We start from the raw sequence: 18,994 nt of genomic DNA, 5'->3' as shown, positions 1-18,994 counted from the left end.
GGATGGTGTCAGGACCCCCGAATTCGGGATTTTAGCCCCCCGCACGCCTGAAAGCCCGCCTCACGGCACACTGAAAATCTAGCCCGATATGTAGTCATTATTGGTGCAGAACTTTAAAAGCGCTCCTGTAACATAGCTGGCATTCAAATGCAACAACTTTGTTGTTGGAGGTTTAGGTTAAAATTTTGCAGATCTACTGACCTTGTGACTGGTCAAGCTGACACACATCTGCTGTTTGAACTGATTGGGAATAATTTCAGGCCACTTTGAATGTGCGCTTGCAAGCTTCTTGCCTCAGCTGAAATCTATAACAACGGGATGGGAACCATTTACATCCTCTCATCCTGGTCGTCAGATTTGGAGGAAGAGCAGCGTGGCTCGGTGCTGCCGGATGAACAAGTTGCTCAGCACACAACCTCCTTGGAAGATGATGAAGAGGACGAGGAAGAGAACGAGGAGGAAGATGAGTAGGAGGACAGGGAGTGACGCCTTGCGGGGCCGGATGTGGCCAATTCAGCAGCAGGCGACCACATTGATGGCCATCAGGCAAGGGATGCACTCATCCATGCCAGATTCACATGAGCTTACACTTCAAACGCAGATGGAGATGAAGATACGGTCAAGATTCTTAGCACACCATACATCATCTGTCCAATAAATGGTGCTTTCCGATCACTGTCACCGCCATCATTATAAATGGAATTAGCCCATAGCCCTCACTGTGCAACTTCCATTTCCCAGAACACACAGACCAGAACCTCAACTGCTTGCCATCACTTTTGTTTAATGACATCACAAAAACACACTCAATAATTTACAGCACAATAAAATGCCCATGTGACTACTTGTGACTATTTGTGTGTTAACTTCATCTTACGCGTGCTTCTACGTAGTACTTCCCCTGTGGCTTCAGCAGATGTAGAGGCACCTTGCTCACTTTGATGCTGCGCCGGCCTAGATGCCTTTGGCGGGCGTCCTCTGGGTTTGGGTGCCTGGGAGGGCTCCTCCACAGTCTGCTCTTCCTGCAGCTGTGCAGGGGCCGAGACGGCCATCTCAGTTTGGTGTGGAATATGGGGCTCGGACCGAGGGCTCCGCAGTGGCATGGTTATCTGTGCGCTTGGAGAGGAGCACACACTTCCTTGTTGCCTGCCACCAACATCCCTCTCATGGGTCAGCCGCACTTCAGTGCTAGCAAGTGGCTGGAGAGCACCTTGCTGCGCATCAGGGGGACCATGAGGACCCATCTCTGTACTGGCAGTCCTCATAACGAGGACGTCCATGAAGCTCTGGTGTCTCTCCTCAATAGATGCCCATCCCTCCTCCATTGCAGACAATCTATTTTGAAGAGTCACCATGTTTTCGTTAGTCTGTCGATTTAAGTGCTCCATGGCAGTTGCCATCCTCTCCATGACGGAAAGTTCATGCGCCATTGCCTCCACAAAGGCAGTGCTCATGTTAGAGATGGACTCCTCCATTCTCTGCACACTCACAGTTACCCTGGATTCAAACCCTGTCAGAGGCTCCTGCACTTGTTCCTGGAGTTCCAGCACTGCTCTCTTTCTGGATGGCCCCAGAGGCACAGCGTCTACATGCAGCTGAGCAGAGCTAAGAGAGTCCTGCGACCTCCGACGAGGACTCTCCACTGCTGTTGCTGTCTCCACCATCTGCTGATGTTCACTTGTGAGCTGTGATACACCAGGTGACAACACTACTCGATGTCGTGAAGGCCCCGCCAAGGTGTGTGTTGCTGCGCTGGTACTGGGTGCGCTGAGTCCAGGTGACGCTGCTCCCTCTGAGGCTCCAGGTTCCTCTGAGGAGTCGTCCGGCTCTTCCTCCTGGACAGTGAGGAGGGGGGCTCTTGATGGTCCTGTGAGAGAGTAAAGGCATGAGTTAGACATCAAATTTTTAGGTAGCAGACACATCCTTTTGTGCAGATGATCAGAAGTCAATCTCTATGAGCATCATATGCCATTGCAGTCAATCATGAATTGGAAATGCGAGGGAAGAAAATGCATTCTGTCACCAGCTTCCTCAACTGCGTCCGTCTCTCCGTCCTCCACTTCCAGCTCCTCGCCGCCTCCCACGATGTCATGAGCAGCCTCCTCAGCGTTTGTTAATGTGGCCAGGGATGGTGTGCCTCCTCCTGTCTTTGCTCTCTCCCTCTTATTGTGGGCTAGTTTTTCCTGCAAGGAGGGACACAAGTGGAGTTTCAGTGAGAGTGATGAATCCAAAACCTAGAAGCTTAGAGGGAGACCAAGATGGAGTGAGATGGCAAGAGGAAGCTGCTTTCCTGTGCATTGTTAGTTGTTGTCATTGCATAACAGTGAGAGCGAGTGTGAGGGCTGCATAGTAGGATGGTGAAGTGATTCAGTACAGAGAGATAGAGAGGTAAGGGTGCAAGGGAAGTAAGGGTAAGGTGGGATGTGGAGGAACAGGCTGACAATGCAGAGTGCTAGTGATAAGAGAAGGGAAGCAGTTTGAAGGTAAGTGTGATGCGATACTCACTTTTGATGTTCGCAGATGATCATTCAAGTGTTTTCGGCACTGGACCCAGGTGCGTGTACATAGTGACCTTGCGCTTACCTCCTCAGCAATCTCCAGCCAGGCTGCCTTTGTCAGTTGAGGAGGCTTCCTCCGGCCATCGGGAGGAAGCAGAATCTCCCCGCATCCTCTTACTCCCTGCACAAGAGTTTGCAGGGAGTCCTCAGTGAATCGGGGAGCATCCTTGGATTTTGCAGCACTTTGGTCACCTTGGCCCATTCAAATTGCAGCAGTAACGAGAAATGAGAGGCTGAGGCTACATGGAGCCCTTAAAAACAAGTGCAGCAATGACCTCATCAGTGCAGACCAACAGACCCGCTCCCAGTCATTGCAGCAGGCAGTGGGCACGACGGGACTAATTAGTCCAATTAAATCAAAATGGGACATTGGGGGCAGCTGAAACCGGCAGCGGGTCCAAAACCCGCCCACCAGGCAACCCAACTCCATCCCGCCTCCTCCATTAAAATCGAGGCCTTATTTTCCAAGGAGTATGTGACCTCCTTATTCTTCCTATCAAAATGTGCCACTTCACACTTACCTATATTGAAGTTCATTTTCCAAACACACCCATTCAGTAAGTTTATTAACATCTTATATTTTGTCGCAGTCTTTCTCTGTATTGACTACAACCCCCAATTTGGTGTCATCCGCAAATTTTGAAATTGTACTTCCAATTTCCGAGTCCAAATCGTTTATGTAAATAATGAACAACAGTGGTCCTAGCACTGATCCTTGTGGAAAACCACTTCCCATCTTTTGCCAGTCTGAATAACTATCTTTATCCCCTACTCTCTGTTTTATGTTCTGTAGGTAAGTGGCTAAAGGTTGTATAGAAACATAGAAGATAGGAGCAGGAGTAGGCCATTTGGCCCCTCAAGCCTGCTCTGCCATTGAATGAGATCATGGCTGATCATCCAAACTCAGTACCCTGTCCCTGCCTTCTCCCCATATCCCTTGATCAAAGATAACTGCATGAAAAAAAATCTTTATCTCAGAAATAATTGGATGTCACCAAATATGTGGTCAACAAAATAAATGGATGACAGCGCTACATTTTTGGAGTTTACATTCAATATTATCCTCAGGTTCAGCAACACCAACCACTCCCCTAAACAAACTTCATGTCCCCTATGAGCCAGAGTGTGCCTTTCCCTACCCAATTTCCAGGTGAACAGAGAATTCCTGCCACTGTATTCCAGTTTACTGGAGCATATCATGTACTACCACATGACCTTGATTTCAGAAGATGGAAGAATATTATGCTTTATCAGGCAATGGCTTATGCTATAAAATAATACACATTTATTTAACACTAGCTGGGGGAGCCCGGCTTTGCCAGGGCTGTTTTGGGCCGGGCGGTTTAAATCGAGTCCCAGGCTTTGGGGCCTCTCTGTGTCCCTCTGTGAATCTGCTGCCGGGCAACATTTTAAATCGAGTCCCAGGCTTTTGGGCCCTGTCTCTGTGTCCCTCTCTCAATCTGCTGCCGGGCAACATTTCTACCTTTTAATACCATGAAAGTGAAAGTACTTATAAAATGTTTTTGGTAAATCTTATGTTATTTTTAAAAGAGATACTAACTTTTTCGAAGCTGGATTAGCAGATTTTGAGCTGGAAGTAAATGAGGTTTTTAGCTTGAGGCAATTGCTGCCAGACCCCTGAGATGAAAACGATTAGTCCCGCCCACAGACGCAGCGATTGGCCAACCATCAGGCGACTGAACTGTAGGATTGGTCAATCGTGCCGGCACAGGATTGGTCGACCTTGACGTCAGTCAATCAATGCTACTTAGCAGATAGAGTTTAATTTTGAAGGTTTTTTGCATAACGCGCGAACAATTTTTGTCCGGCCGAAACGTAAATACGCTTAGGACGGTTCTGGAATCGGCAGTTTTCTTTCGATGTAACGCACGTGTAGGTACGCTCTATAACTTTCGAGTTAATTCAAGACAGACAGACAGACAGACGGAATGACAGACAGAAGTATCCTTTAGATAGATAGATGAAACAGGTAAATGAATAGTATTCTTCAAAATGTCAAAGTCAACCCTCAACATTAAACTGATCCTTGGGACATGTCTGTTCATTTCCTAAGTCAGTTCATACCACTGACGGTTGCAGATTGATGGCTGACAGGGAGAAAGGCAGCCACAAATAAACCAAAGATATAATGAAACAAAGGACATTAAAAACTTTATTTCCTCAATTATATTGGATGGACAGGTATTCAATTACATGGGTTGTTTGAATTGAACAGAATGGCTTCACTCATTGATCTGTGTCAAATACATTGAATGACCTATTTGACAGATCTCCGTCCAAATATAATTTGCAGCAATCAAACCAGGGAGCAAGGCCTTGTTGAACTATCTATACATGTCTATGCTTTGTGCTCCAATATGAAAATCAGCCAGACTGCAATATATATTAAAAATAGAACTTGCAAAAACATCTACTAGTGATTGACTTTAGCCCCAGGGTGCGTTGTGACCAACAAGAAAGAATCTAACATGGACAAAAATGCTTCATAGAAACATAGAAGATAGGAGCAGGAGTAGGCCATTCGGCCCCTCGAGCCTGCTCCCCCACTGTCGAAAGGGGCTTGCAGGGTGTCGCAGCACGCCAGCAATCTGTCCTCCAACAGATTGCTAGGAATGCTGAGGTGCTGCCCTGGGGGAGTGGCAGTGGGTCTGTGGAGCAGGAACCTGCTGTCCTCTCTCAGGATGACAGCATTCCTATTTCCACCACTGCCACTCCGCCACTGTCCTTGTCGCTGCCTGTCAGCCAGCCAGCCAGCCTATGCTGAGGTGGTGCAGTCGACAGCCGGGCCTTCTAGGTCCAGAGCTGGTCAAGGTTGTCCTGAAAGGCCATCTGAAGTCTCCCTCATGGAAACTCAGCAACCTTCCACCAGTCATGCTGCAGCCACTAGAGGAGCACTGCGCAGGAGCACCAGAGCAGGAAAAGGCACCCAAACGACAGGCACTAAGGGATTACACAATGGTGATTAGTTGATATTGAAATGTGAATTGAGTAGTGATAAATTTATTTGAATCTTTGTTTTGTGGTGGCTCTCATTTCAGGTTTGTGCCCAGGAAGACATTGTGATATTCCGTGACAGAAGGATGGTATGATGGGGATGTGGTGAACAACGGGGATCTGGGGTTTCATTTGCTTGAATCGGAGTCTGATGAGGCGTTCACGGACAGCCCGTGCCAAAGGGAAATTTGCTGCCTGCCTCCTCCCTTCCTCCTCCTTTTCCTCATCCTCTTCCTGGGGTGGTCCTGCAAATCTGCCGGCAAGGGCTGCGCCCTCATGATGGCCGAGTTGTGAAGCATGCAGCAGACCACCACAAAATGGGACACCCGCTCCGCCGAGTACTGGTCAATGCAGCAGAATGTTCCTTCAGCAGTATGGGAATTATGCAGCCCGATGGTCTGCTTGATGATGTTCCTGGTGGCAGCATGGCTCTCATTATATGAGTGCTGTGCACCGGTGTTGGGGTTGTGGAGGTTGTTGGGAGTCATGAGCCAGGTGCAGAGTGGATAGCCCTTGTCTCTGAGCAGCCACCCTTGGGTTTGACGTGGTGGCTAGAAGATTGTTGGCACACCGGACTGACGCAGGATGAAAGCATCATGACTGCTGCCAGGATAGCGGGCACTGACCATCAGGATGCACTGGGCGTGGTTGCACAACAATTGCACATTAAGTGAGTGGTAGCCTTTGCGGTTACGGAAGATCTCAGGATTGTTATGTGGCGCCCGCAAAGCCACGTGTGCAGTTGATGGCACCCAGCACCATGGGGAAGCCTGCTATCCTGGCAAAGCCACATGTGCGCTCCTCCTACTTCTCTCTGCTCAGAGAGAAGACATCATAGTCCCTTCTCCTGGTGTAGAGAGTCTCAGTGAACTACCGGATGCAGCGATGGATGGTGAACTGGGAGATGTTAGTTATGTCTCCTGCTGCAGACTGGAAGGATCCGCTGGTGAAGAAATTGAGGGTCACGGTGACCTTGAGGGCCACTGGGAGAGCTGTGGTCACCCTGCTCTGAGGCTCCAGGTTTGGTTGCAGGAGGTGGCAGTGTTCTGTGACCACCTCCTTGGTGAAGCGGAGCCTCCTAACACACTGCTCCTCGCTTAAGTGGAGATAAGAGAGGTGCTCTCTGAAGACCCTAGGTGGGTAAGGCCTCCTGTTGAGAGCCCTCCTGGTCCTCCTCCTCCCTCTGCATGCATCATCTCCTCTTCTTCGCCGCCTCCGCTTCCTCTTCCAAAGTTACTCGAGCACGAGGGGGACTACTAGCAGAGCCCCCATGACAGTGAGCAAGTGTTGTGAGCAGAAGCCTTTAAATAAGAATGAAAGCGTTCTCCACTTGCCCTAACACTCCCTGTCACCTTAGGACCTTGAAAGAAGTTTAGAAAGCTGCTAGAGTTACAGAAAGTTCCACAGAGCCAGTCAAACATAACAAGCATGTCAACTGCAAGTTGTTGCTGACGATCCCTTTAAATAACGCTGCTGGAGCCTCCTTCCTGCTTGTCAATGCTTGGTCAGTTGGTCGTCATTAACACAGGCCGGTAAGTTGAGCGGTTCACTCAAAAATGGCAGATCGGGTGTCAGGTGAGCGTTGCACACTCACTTACGTCACAACCTGCATAATTCCCATACTGCTAGCGAGCATGGACATTGGCAGCGCTGCTGTCCAGCCGAAAATGTGTGCCGCTGCGGGACTTGCTGGCAGCGGGCAGACGCTTTTTTTTTTCCAGAAACGGGCCTTAATGGCCAGCGCTAACACTACGAATTTCTAGGCCATAGTCTCTGGGCAGGTGATGGAGCAGTGCAGGGCTGAAACCTCCTTTGATGGATAGTGAAGTTGAGGTGGGTGCAAGAAGGGTTGCCCTGTTTGACACCAGAGCACCCGATCCCTCTAAAGGAGAGCAGCGTTGCATGCCTGGCAGGCGATCAATGGTGTATAGTACTCACAACGTCTAGTAAGAAATGCTGAAAAAATGATACACCGTAACAAAGCTGCCAAAGTAAGGCCATCGGCCATGGTAGTGAGGGGTATGCCTAGTTCCCCAGTAGCCATCTGTTTATATGCTTTTCTTCCCTGAAGTGATGAGTAAGTTCCAAATGCCAGAGGATGAAGGCATCATGGGAGCTTCCTCCATACTGGGCGTTGATATGAAAGAGTGGCATCACAAGCTGCACATTCATGGAGTAGAATCCCTTCCCATTCACAGAGGCCCGTCCATATATTCCGATGCCTACGGGTGTGTACACACCCGTAGTGACATCGGAAATGCCGGTTTCAGGCATGCAAAGCTGGTATTTCCGATCTTCACAGATCGGACGCCTGCCCTAGAGAAGGGCCTCTGTGGGCGGATAGTTCTGCTTTCTGGAGAACCTCCGCCCGCTGAAAACCATTAGAAATCTTACGCCTGGTAAAAGCAGGCGTAAGGCCTGCTTTTACCAGCATAAGAGTTGGAAAAAGTTTTTTTTTTTAATGTTTTTCAATCATTTATATAATTTTATATAAAATACTTTTAAAAAAGGTAAGTTTATTTTTAGCCCTGTAAAAAACTTTAATTATTTTTTTCAAAATAATAAATTTTTGTTTAAAATATTTTATTGTAACTTTAACTTATTTTAAAAACATGATTTTTTTTTAATGTATTTAATGTTTTACTGTGTTTTTGGGGTGATCTCCATTCATATATTTGACAGGTCTATCTGTCAAAAGTATGAAGGGAGATTCCCTTCTGCTATTGGCTGGCCCGGCCCACGTGATCCTAGGGACGCTTGCGAACTGCATGCGCCTCTGGGATATGTGGACCCTGCGCATTTCGAGTTTGGAGAGGCCCAGGAGCAGAAGTGTACGCACCTCGGGAGCCCTCAGGTAAGTTCGTAGATTTTATTCCAATAGGAGGCATCCGCACGCTAGAAGCCTCCTATCGGAAATTACGGGCCAGTGTGTTTCCAGAAGCCTGTAATCAGTTTGGGGACTTTTCAAAGTTCTTAAACTTCTCACTTGTGCCTGAATCAGGTGACATGGGGAGCTGCTATGCTTCTTTTATTTGGGAATCTGTGAGCAAATCACATGAATGGCCAAAAAGATTGAGAAAACTCAGAGGAAGCAATTTAAAGGTGCACAAGCAGTGGAAATCGCTTCCACCTGAGTTTCCTCATTTGAAATCATTCCAGCATGGTAAATATACCGGAAATGTCAAGTAAATTCACTGCCTATGTGTCCTCAGACCATTAGGAATTCTACAACTCTATAAAATTGCAATGCCTTATTATGCGGCTGCCAGTTGTCCATGGGGAAATTAATGAAATGGCTTGCTCCAGCAAACAACGCATATGTGAACAATTGATTGGCTAATGTTAGTGATGTTCAATGTAGCAGCCTGGAAATTACTCAGTAGCATAGAGTATTCAGGAGAATTGTGACCTTTACAGTCACTGACAGTGCTGTGTGTATGCTGTATGTCAGATTGCAGTATGTGGCATAACGTATTGATAGTTTCCTTTCTGAAACACAGCCTGTATAAGCAATGCTTCGGAGGCAACTGGAGATAGAGGCACCTCTGCTTTTATATTCGGACATGGAGGTATCGATGAGTGGATGCCATATGCTGCTAATGTTGTAAGATTAACTCGGCCTCCCTCCGTTGGTCCTCCTCGCATTCCTCAAAAAAGGATGGGAATTGTCAATCGGAAACACATTGTGCCTTCTCTACAAATGGGGGAGGGGGATAAATACTAGCCCCACAGTAAAAGATGCAAAAATAGATGGTTAAGCAGCGGCCAGAATAAAAAAATAACAAAAGCACATGAGAAATAAGGTTTTGGTAAAGTCTTACAATGTACTTTTGGGCTCCTTTCACTTCTGCCTTTTCTGTAGCACCTAGAAATCCTGGATGCCTATTTCATATACTAAAAGCATGACAAGGCATATCTGAGATGGTAAAAACAGGAAATGAACATATTGGCCCCGATATTATTGAGGTGGTGGGGGGGGGGGGTGCAGGGGAGCACGTCAAAAACCCGGCAAGGCCGGGGATGGGGAGGCCCTGCTGCTCTTAATGGCGGGGCCTCATTTAAATAACATGCTGCAGTCTTTCTCGTCCAGATAGCTGGCCGATCGGCAGCCTGGTCGGCGAGCGGGAGCACAAACAAACGGCAGAAGGCAGCAGCCTCTTCTGGCCCAGGATCCGGCTCCCAGCCGGTTTGGCCTGACTGTGGAGCCGACTCTGCCGCACCTCCCCCACCTCTCGGGCCTCTGGTTGATATTGCAGATCAGGTCCTGATGACATCATCGGACCCAATCTGCATATTTAAAACAGGTCCCCGCTTCCTTCCTATGGGTGCCCTGCTCACCTTCTCAAAAGAGCATGTTAATATGGGGACTGATGTGCCTCAATAAATCCGAGACTCGATGTTAGCGAAACAAAACAAGGCTTTTATTGACTTAGAAGGTAACACACAGGAGAGAGGTATCTTCCATCCAGAGCTCTGCCGTACTGGATGTGCTGCAGGCTGGGCCAGCTTACATAGGGGCCAGGTATGGGCGGAGCCCTACACATAGTACAATACAATGGGCCAGGTATGGGCGGAGCCCTACACATAGTACAATACAATGGTGAGGAAACGGAACAGAGGTAAGGGAAATGAAACTGAAACCAACCACAGTCACAGGCAGTGATGAATGGAATATTTCATCACAGGGACACGGCGGGAAGGAAGTGGGATCGGCGAGGGTAAGTCACTCCTGTTATTTTAGTCACCCCACCAGTTTCCACCAGTTGGAGACAGTTAAAATCAAGGCCATTGTCTCACTTTGTCATTCCTCTCTCATTTGAATAGACCCAGCCAAAAATGAGACAGAAACAACGACAAAAAATTAGGATTAGTGCTTCAGTGGACAGGGACCTGGCGCACTGGATCCCTGCCCCATTTCCCACTCCCGTCTGCCTAAAACTACCTGCAAGTCAGGCTGTAAGAAAAGAAAAATCCAAGATGTCAAGTGCCAAAAGAACATTAAAGTACATTTTGCAAGGCTATTGGCAGGGCCTCGCACACAGCTATCACATTAGAAAATCCTAGACGTGACTTATATGGCCTATAATCAGAAAATGTTAAACATGGAAAAAGATCAGAAATTTCAGAAATCACGAATATTTTACTTTAAACCTGGAACAGACTTCTGTTACCTTATAAAACCCGACATAAAAAGTGAAGTAATTAACATTTTCCAGTTACTTCACAAATTTTCAAACCTGTGGCAAGGATTGTCAATAGGAATTTCCAACCTGCAGGTCACAAACTCCTGCTTCAGATATGATTTTAGTGCTCATAGAAAAGCCAACCTGGTAAGAATCATAAAGGTAATGGTACAAGGATCTAGCTTTTCATGATGTTTTATTTTTCAATTCAAATTGCCTTGTTTCACAGTATTGTTGATATTGTCTCCACCAATGATCTGCAACATATTATGTGGCTTGGGCAATACTTGATGAAAATCCTTCTTGAATCTCAAAAAATTGATTTATTTTTATCCATATCCAGCATAGTAACAAAAAAGGGTGGTGGCATATAGGGATCTGCCTAACACTGCCAAGACTGGAGATAAGGTGGAAGTCAAGTGGACACACCCCATACACAAACACACATAAATAATTAGAATTAAGGGGACTGAGTGATGCAATATCATTGCATACTGTCTTTTCACCCCAAAACCTGACATCAAATCCAGCCCAAGCTGACTGATTAAAGTGCCTTCCTTCTCTGTTGACTGTAAAAGTTGAATGTTAGAAAACCTTTGTTAGAGTACTGTGTGCAGTATTGGGCTCCACGCTATCGGAAGGATGTTGAGGCATTAGAGCAGGTACAACACAGATTCACTAGGATGTTGTTTAGCATAGCGGAGAAGCACTACTGGCGCAAATTCATGAACTCATTTCTCTTATCTGGAAGGAGGAGAGCATGCCAGGGGATCTCAGAGATGCCGTAATTGTGTCCGATTGCGGTAATTACAGAGGAGTATTCTCTGCTGTCTGCCACAGGGAAAGTCATCGCAACAATCCTCTTCAATCGCCTTCTCCCAGTGGCCGAAGAGCTCCTGCCAGAGTCGCAATGTGGATTCCGCCCACTAAGGAGCACAATGGACATGATCTTCACCGCACGTCAATTACAAGAGAAATGCAGGGAACAGCACCTCAGGAGCCTACTGTCAACAAGGGCAGACGTCGACGACAAAGTCCAACACCGCCTTCAGTGTGCCAGTGCAGCCTTCGGTCGCCTGAGGAAGAGAGTGTTTGAAGACCAGGACCTCAAACCCGGCACTATGCTCATGGTCTACAGAGCAGCAGTGATACCCGCCCTGCTGTATGACTCAGAGACATGGACCATGTACAGCAGGCACCTCAAAGCACTGGAGAGGTACCACCAACGCTGCCTTCGCAAGATCCTGCAAATCCACTGGCAGGATAGGCGCACCAACGTCAGTGTTCTTGCTCAGGTCAACATCCCCAGCATCGAAGCTTTGACCACGCTCAATCAGCTCCGATGGACGGGTCACATTTTCCGCATGCCCGATACGAGACTCCCAAAACAAGCGCTCTACTCGGAGCTCTGGCATGGCAAGAGAGCCCCAGGTAGGCAGAAGAAACGCTTCAAGGACACCCTCAAAGCCTCCTTGAAAAAGTGTAACATCCCCACTGACACCTGGGAATCCCTGGCCCAAGACCGCACAAAGTGGAGGAGAAGCATCCTGGAAGGCGCCGAACACCTTGAGTCTCTTCGCCGGGAGCAAGCTGGAAGCCAAGCGTAGGCAGCGCGAGGAGCGCACGTCAACCCAAGCACCCCACCCACCCGCCCCTTCAACCACCGTCTGCCCCACCTGTTGCAGAGACTGTAGGTCCCGCATTGGACTCATCAGTCACCTGAGAACTCATTTTTAATGTGGAAGCAAGTCATCCTCGGTCCCAAGGGACTGCCTAAGAAGAAGTTTAGTATGAGGAAATACAAATATTAAGAAAGACTTGAAGAATTGGATCATTTCTTTATAATACAGATTACGGGAAGATATGATAGAAGAGTTTAAAATTCTGGAAGAATGGGACAAGGTTGATAGAAGTAGACTGTTTCCAGTAGTCATGGGGCCATAAACACAAGATTAAATATAAGAGATATAGAATAGAGGGCAGGGGAAACGTCAGTTGTGTGGCTGTCGAATTCACTTCCAGAGTTAGTGGTTGAGGCAGAAACTATATCAACATTCAAGATTAGATTAAATGGATAGGTGGATGAAGGAAAAGCGGTTGAAGGGATATGAGAACAAGGTGGACTGGTTAAACCAAATAGCCTGTTTCCATGCTATAACTTTTATGTATTTATTATTTATGTATTTATTTATGCAAGTACACTAACCAGCACTTAATTAGCAGTTTGCCTTAAATAATCCATTATTACGCCTGGTTAGGAAATTGAAAAGTTCATACACATGGAGTAAAGGACACTATTGGAGCAAAGTAAAGGATCTTTACTTGGCATCTAGTTGTGCTATTCAACAAAATTAAACAAATATTTTGTGTCTGTCTTCACGGAAGAAGACGGAGAAAACTTCCTGGAAATAGTAGAGAACCAAGGGTCTACCGAGAATGAGGAACTGAAAGAAATTAGTATTAGTAAAACAATAGTACTGGAGAAATTAATGGGACTGAAAGCCGATAAATCCCCTGGATCTGATGGTCTACATCCTAGGATTTTAAAAGAGGTGGCTATAGAGATAGTGGTTGCATTAGTTGTCGTCTTCCAAAATTCCATAGATTCTAGAACGGTTCCTGTGGATTGGAAGGTAGCAAATGTAACCCCACTATTTAAGAAAGGAGGGAGAGAGAAAATGGGGAACTACAGACCAGTTAGCCTGACATCAGTAGTAGGGAAAATACTAGAATCTATTATTAAGGACATGGTAACAGGGCACTTAGAAAATAATAATAGGATTGGGCCGAGTCAACAGGGATTTATGAAAGGGAAATCATGTTTGACGCATCCGTTACAGTTTTTTGAGGTTGTAACTAGCAGAATAGATAAGGGGGAACCAGTGGATGTGGTGTATTTGGATTTTCAGAAGGCATTCGATAAGGTGCCACTGAAGAGTTTATTAAACAAAATTAGGGCTCATGGGATTGGGGCTAATATACTAGCATGGATTGAGGATTGGTTAACGGACAGAAAATAGAGAGTAGGAGTAAACAGGTCATTTTCGGGTTGGTAGGCTGTAGCAAGGATCAGTGCTTGGGCCTCAGCTATTCACAATCTACAGGAAACTTTGTGCTATCCGGAGGTGAGCTATCCGGCAATAATCAGCAGCTGTTTTTTATTCTTTTTGTTTGGTTTTTTTGCTTTGTTTGAACAGTCAAGCTGTGCAAGGTCTGTCGCTATAGCAACAGCTTCAGCTACAGAGCTTTAGGGCCACACCCGAGTGTTTAGAAGCTGTTGCTAAGCAACAGTGTTTGTTGTCAAATACGGAGATAAGAATCTCCGTATCTCTCAACATTAACTCTGGAGAGTACGGCACTTTTTAGGCAACGGCAGCAGCTCGGTCCCGTGGGTGCCGGATAGCACAAAGTTTCCTGTATATCAATGATTTGGATGAGGGGACCAAATGTAATATATCCAAGTTTGCTGAGGATACAAAGCTAGGTGGGAATATAAGTTGTGAGGAGGATGCAAAGAGGCTTCAAGGGGATATAGACAAGCTAAGTGAATGGGCAAGTACATGGCAAATGGAATATAATGCGGAGAAATGTGAAGTTATCCACTTTGGTAGGAAAAATAGAAAAGCAGAGTATTTTTTAAACGGTGAGAGATTGGGAAATGTTGGTGTTCAGAGGGACCTGGGAGTGCTTGTACATGAATCACAAAGTTAACATGCAGGTACAGCAAGCAATTAGGAAAGCAAATGGTATGTTGGCCTTTATTACAAGAAGATTTGAGCATAAGAGTAAAGGCGTCTTACTGCAATTATATAGGTCCTGGTGAGACCACACCTGGAGTATTGTGTACAATTTTGGTCTCCTTACCTAAGGAAGGATATACTTGCCATAGAGGGAGTGCAACGAAGGTCCACCAGACTGATTCCTGGGATGGGGGGATTGTCCTATGAGGAGAGATTGAGTAGACTAGGCCTATATTCTCTGGAGTTTAGAAGAATGAGAGGTGATCTTATTGAAACATACTAAATTCTTACAGGGCTTGACAGGTTGGATGCAGGGAGGATGTTTCCCCTGGCTGGGGAGTCTAGAACCAGGGGCCACAGTCTCAGAATAAGGGGTCGGCCATTTAGGACTGAGATGAGGAGAAATGTCTTCACTCAGAGGGTGGTGAATCTTTGGAATTCTCTACCCCAGAGGGCTGTGGAGGCTCAGTCGTTGAGTATATTCAAGACTGAGATCGATAGATTTTTGGATATTAAGCAAATCAAGGGATATGGGGATAGTGCAGGAAAGTGGAGTTGAGGTAGATCAGCCAGATCTTATTGAATGGCAGAGCAGGCTCGGGGGGCCGAATGGCCTACTCCTGCTCCTATTTCTTATGTTCTTATGTTCATAACTTTGGACTGCTTGATACTAATACTAGGGCCCCGATTTTCTGGCAGCCGTCGGGCGGCTTTTCCTGCGGCCGGGGGCCGAAAATCGCCAAAAAAGCGGGTCGTGACCCCCCGCCCCCCCCTCCCGCCTGATTCCCCATCCCGTCCGACTTTCAGACCGCTGTTTCTCTCCGACCCGAATCAGTCCCACCAGCGGCTGGCGGGACTGGCCGTTGGAACACTAATTACCACTTATTTCCATGTTTAAGCCGATTTTCAGGGGCCGTTGCGATTTTGTGGGGTTCCCCACGCTAAACACGCCTGCGGGGAACCCCGCTGATGAAACCTGGCATGAAGCTTGCCGGCTTGCTTGCTGTCAGCTGCAGGTCATTCGGGAAAGCTGCGATTTAAAGGGACAGCATTTGTTTGGTGAAGGACCTTGTTGCTGCAGGCTTGGGGCTACTTCTTCAAGGCTTAGGCAGAGCTGTGGAAGGTTGGAGCCTCACACACTTCTCCAATGCGATCTCCTGGGAAGCCCCTCTCGCCACCCTCACTCAGCGCTTCCTCAGCGGAGGCATCTACGAGAAGCATGGGACGCCTTTTGTTCCTTCCCTTCTTGCCATTAGAGGATCTCCAGCAGCAGAGGCGGCAGCAGCAGAACCAGGAACAGCAGGATGAGCACCAGGCTGCTGCTCACTCACCTGAAGCTGCACAGGCCAGAAGGGGCCAGCACTTGGAAATGGCTCGAGAGCACCTTGCTGCGCTTTAGGGGGCCATGGGGACCCGTTTCTGCACTGGCAGTCCTACTCAGAAGGACTTCCATGAAGGTCTAGTTTCTCTGTTCAATAGATGGCCAACGCTGCTCAAGAGATGTCATTCTCTTATGAGCACTCACCATGTTTTCCGTACCCTGGAGAGTTATCTTCTCCATGGAGGTTGCCAACCTTTCCATGGTGATGCGTTCATGCGCCAATGACTCCACAAAGGCTCTGCTCATGTTCGCTATGGACTCCTCCATTCGCTCCACATTCACAGCGACCCTGGAGACAAAACCTGCCAGAGACTCCTGCATCTGTGCATGGAGATCCATCACCTCTTCTCTTGCGGATGGACCCAGAGGCAGAGGGTCGACATGCAGCGCAGCTGAGCTGAGCTGGCAGAGTCCTGCGCCCTCCGACGAGGACTCTCCACTGCTGTCCCTGTCTCCAGAATCTGCTGAGGCTCACTTGTGAGCTGTGAAGCACCAGGTGACAACACTACTCTATGTCCCGAAGGTCCCCCCAAGGTGTGAGTGTCTGCGCTGGTGCTGGGTGCGCTTACTTCTGCTGACGCTGCGCCCTCAGAGGTTGGAGCTTCCTCTGAGGAGTCTGGCTGCACAGCCTCTTCCTCCTCCACAGTGGAGACGGGGGCTCTGGATGGTCCTGTGGGGGAGTAGAGGAAGGAGTTAGAGATGTGATACCAAGGTTACATGCACATTCGAGTTGACATCTGCTGACACCTGCATCCATGCAGCCTTGGTCTCAGTGGGAGGCCTCTTCCTGCCTGACCTATGGAAGAGGACCTCCCTGTGGGCCCTAACCCCATCCAATAATGCCTGCAGTGAAGCTTCGTCGAATTTGGAGGCAGCTCGGGGTCTGGCACTGGCCACTGCTGCTGCAGGCTCCTCTGCCATCCTGTATGGTTCGTTTGGAAGCCTTCAGAGGATGCAGTGCTTGCTATGGACCTTGAAAGCACCACGAATGATGACATCATACTGTGGGGCTTTCTGACTAGAAATGGACAATTAGCAAGGCTGCCCACATGCTGGAAATTAATTGGCCACTTGAGGGAAAATTGCGTGGAGCTTGCTGACACATTTTTGTGTGTGTCAGAACCCCACATTCGGGGGAATCCGACCATTTCCCACACAAGCCACAAATTCGGGTCCTAGGTGTTCAAAATTGAAAAAAAAGTGTTCCATTTCCTCGCACTGACATCTCTCACCTTTCAGATATCCCTTTCAATTAATTATCGCCCAGTGGTGTCACAATTTATTTTGAGATTAAGATTTACCTACTGTGGTGCAGTCACCACATAACTGGTATGAGAATTTGTAAACTGATTAAAACAGTGCTAAAGTTTCCCCGATTCCTTTCTCTTATATTAGGGATGCTCTATATGACCACCTTGACACACAAGGGGTTATTAGGGACATGCAATATGGCTTCTGGAAAAGGTCATGTCTTACCAAACTGATTGAATTCTTCAAAGCGGTTACTAGCTTGATGGATGAAGGTAGCCTTGTAGACAGTGCACATTTGGACTTTCAAAAAGCTTTAGATAAGGTACCTCACAGTAGCTTGCTATATATGATAGAGTCCTGTGAGATTGATGGGCAGATCCTGGGCTCGATAGGGATTTGGTTCTCATAGGCAAAGAGTTGTCATTATTGGTAGTGGCTCTGCGTGGAGACCAGTTAAAAGTAGAATCCCGCAGAGATCGGTGTTAAAGCCTTTACTCTTCACAATATACATTAATGATCCAGAAGAAGGCATTGGAGGGTACTGTCCGCAAGTTCCCAGATGACACAAAGATCTGTGCTGGTGTTAAAATTGTTGGGGTGAAGAAAACAGTGCAATCTAATCTCGATGTCATTTAATTGCCCAGATTTTGCAGTCAGTGGCAAAGTGATGGCATTCACCGTTGACCTTGAAGAAAGCTGCCCACAAAGATCTAGCGATCTCTGGGGCATCGATTTCGCCTCTCACGACTTTAATTTGATTCTAGCGCCAATTCTAGGGGATCCCCAACGTCCAGCAACTGTGATGTCATCAAGCTGGCTAAGCAGCCCATCACATTGAAGAATTCTCACAGACAGCAAACAAGGAAGTAAAATGCATTGATTATCCTTCATTTCTTAAATAATTTTACAGAGAGCAAAACAACATTGGAACATACACATGGAATTAAGGTAGAAGCTGAAATATCATAAACAAACTTTAAAAAAATATATATTCAAGTTCCCGGATGACACAAAGATCTGTGCTGGTGTTAAAATTGTTGGGGTGAAGAAAACAGTGCAATCTGATCGCGATGTGATGGGGGATTGGGTTTGCATCTGGCAGATGACATTTAATGGCCCAGATTTTGCGGTCAGCGGCAAAGTGATGGCGTTCACCACTGACCTCAAAGAAAGCTGCCCAGCAGCAAGAGCGGGACCAAGGGAGGAGTGGCGGACATAAAAGCGGCAGCGCCCGAGGCCCGCGACGAGAGCAGGACCAGGGGAGGAGCGGCAGTCATAAAAGCGGCAGCACCCGAGGCCCGAGACCAGCGACGAGAGCAGGACCAGGGGAGGAGCGGCAGTCATAAAAGCGGCAGCACCCGAGGCCCGAGAGCAGGACCAGGGGAGGAGCAGTGGACATAAAAGCGGCAGCGCCCGAGGCCCAAGACCAGCAACAAGAGTGGGGCCAGGGAAGGAGCAGCGGACATAAAAGCAGCAGCGCCCGAGGCCCGAGACCAGCAATGAGAGTGGGGCCAGGGAAGGAGCAGCGGACATAAAAGCGGCAACGCCCGAGGCCCGAGACCGGCGGCGAGAGTGGAAGCGGATGGACCTGTGAGGGGGGGAGAAAAAAAATCAAGTGTGATGTCACAGGAAAGCAGGTAAGTGATTGATTGGTGAGTATTTCTCTTTTTTCTCTTTTTCTAAACTTGGGCATTGGTTTAAATTAAGATCCGTGATTACAGATTAAAGACTATACATAGACAATTGATATTTCAAAACTTGAAAACCTAACTAGTTAAATAAAATACATCGATTGGTCGATTGGGCTTATACTCGCTGGAGTTTAGAAGAATGAGCGGGGATCTCATTGAAACTTATAAAATTCTG

The 18,994-nt window shown here is 47.5% G+C and overlaps 1 protein-coding gene across 3 annotated transcripts in view; it reads right to left on the bottom strand.

The window, feature by feature from the left end:
• Positions 1–18,994, bottom strand: part of LOC147121110 (synaptotagmin-14-like) — a 262,320-nt gene that overhangs the window by 214,487 nt on the left and 28,839 nt on the right. The gene's annotated exons all lie outside the window — the stretch shown is intronic.

Source organism: Somniosus microcephalus, chromosome 3, assembly GCF_052327205.1.
Source record: "Somniosus microcephalus isolate GS21.2 chromosome 3, FLI_Smic_1.0, whole genome shotgun sequence".
Taxonomy (NCBI): domain Eukaryota; kingdom Metazoa; phylum Chordata; class Chondrichthyes; order Squaliformes; family Somniosidae; genus Somniosus; species Somniosus microcephalus.
This window is presented reverse-complemented; position numbering and strand designations above follow the sequence as displayed.